At 42.2% G+C, this 2,135-nt stretch overlaps 1 protein-coding gene across 1 annotated transcript in view; it reads left to right on the forward strand.

The window, feature by feature from the left end:
• Positions 1-642: 642 nt before the first annotated feature.
• Positions 643-2,135, forward strand: part of entpd6 (ectonucleoside triphosphate diphosphohydrolase 6) — a 31,690-nt gene continuing 30,197 nt past the window's right edge. The window contains exon 1 of the mRNA XM_050071691.1: positions 643-788. The gene's annotated coding sequence lies outside the window, so the exon portion shown is untranslated. The remainder of the gene's footprint in view (positions 789-2,135) is intronic.

Consider the following 2,135-nt stretch of genomic DNA (forward strand, 5'->3'; position numbering starts at 1 on the left):
AGCTCTGTACATTTGGTCCGTCCAAAAAGTCACGGCTCTGGATGTAGATTTCTCCATGTTGTCACCAGCTTCTTCTTCTCTTACACATTTAATGCTATTGGACTTTCGGGTCAAAGCCCGGGGCGGAAACTGTGGAGCATGCTCAGAGCGTCTCGGCCAGTTTGGGTCTGATTGACTGTATACATGCAGGAGTCACATGATCTGGGTCTGTTAGTCCCACTGTGACACATTCACTGCAGGACCATTTCACTCACACTGACATGTTTACAGGGATTTATATAAATCTGTTTTCTCTGTCGTCATGGAAACAAGTTTCATGTCTTTCCTCTATGAGCAACATCAGGGCTCCAAAAAAGAAAAGACACAAAGGGAAATAAATCAAACTGACTTTCAAGACAAATGTAAAGTTGTGTGAGAGACACTGAAGACAGAGGGCGGGGCCTCACACTGCTCAGCACCTGTTTGGAGGAATGTGAAAGATTTTATCTTGTTGTGTTGAATGAGTTCAAATAAAGTTTTATTTCTCCGTCACATCAACATCCATTACTCAGTAACACCAATAATAATAATAATATCACACATATGAATGATTTTTATTTTTTTAATCTTTAAACAAAAGTGTTTTTGTGCTCTCGTGTTTTCGGCCACGTTACCACCTCCTGTCGCTCTGACGTCATCAGACGGCGCCGTGTTGTCAGCAGTAGCAGAGGTCTGTGGTGAAGACATGATGAAAACTAACGTGATTAACGTGTTCATTTAACGGAGCAGCTGTTGACGGGTCGAACTCGGTACGTAAACACATTTTTACAACAGGAAGCTGGTGTTTGAGCTGTTAGCATGTTGCTAATGTTCCGGCTCTATGCTAACAGGCTAACCTGCTGCCTTAGTGTCAGCTAACTGTTAGCATCTGAACACACAGCTCCCAGGAATGTGACTGAGCTTTGACACAACATGGAGGAGTTCATATTAATGTTGCTGCTCACAGACACTTGTCTTGAGTCACAGTCAGACATGTGACCATGTCACAGACAGTGGTGATGAAGACTGGTGTCTGTTCTTCACCTTCATCAGGCGGAGAGGAGCAGGACATTCAGATCTGTCATTAAACCACCTCAGTGAATATGTTCATACTACACGATATGGTATTCATGTCATATACGTCATTAGTGTGACAGTACAAATTAAACTTTACATATCCGACCTGAATATGATCAGCAGCTCTTTCAGTCCAACAGACTCATTCTGCTGCAATAAAAATGTCTGCGGTGACGAACAGACTGAAAACTTGATCGTCTCAGATAAAACACATGTTGACTCAGTTTCCTTTGGTTCTTTAAGAGTTTGTCGGCACAGTAAGGTTCAGTTCAAGCGAGCAAAGTTATGTGAGACTGTCTGCAAAACAGGTTCCTTCCCTGTGGGATGATAAAGATGAGCTCCAACATTTACTGGTTATTAGCTGTAACTCAGGAATGTCTTTAACAACATGTGCAGGGTGTGTGACACACGTTACTGGGACTGATGACTTCTACCAACAGGCTAATTTCACAGATGAATGTGTGAATGATGACTCCACACCAAACTGTATTCACATATTCATGAATCTAATGTTGGTTTGTTTAGAGACAAAACACCATCAGATCCTCAACGCCTGCCTGCTCTTTATTTTTATTCACTATTCAATCAATCAATCAATCAATCAATCAATCAATTTTATTTATAAAGCCCAATATCACAAATCACAATTTGCCTCACAGGGCTTTACAGCATACGACATCCCTCTGTCCTTATGACCCTCACAGCTGATCAGGAAAAACTCCCCAAAAAAACCTTTAACAGGGAAAAAAAACAGTAGAAACCTCAGGAAGAGCAACTGAGGAGGGATCCCTCTTCCAGGACGGACAGACGTGCGATAGATGTCGTACAGAACAGATCAGAAATTGGATCCAATAGGTGTAGACGGTGGACGTGCTGACGTATTGCGGTAAGCGAGTTGTGTCATTTCCGGTGTTTCTGTGACAGCATCTCTGTACTGCTCTGGTGAATTCTACTAGCCTGCTTTCTCACTTCAGTTGCTTTAACGTTGCTTTAACGTCTACTTCAAGTCTTAACCCACACTGGTTCTGTTTAAGCACTTA

This window comes from Epinephelus moara, chromosome 19, assembly GCF_006386435.1.
Source record: "Epinephelus moara isolate mb chromosome 19, YSFRI_EMoa_1.0, whole genome shotgun sequence".
NCBI lineage: Eukaryota > Metazoa > Chordata > Actinopteri > Perciformes > Serranidae > Epinephelus > Epinephelus moara.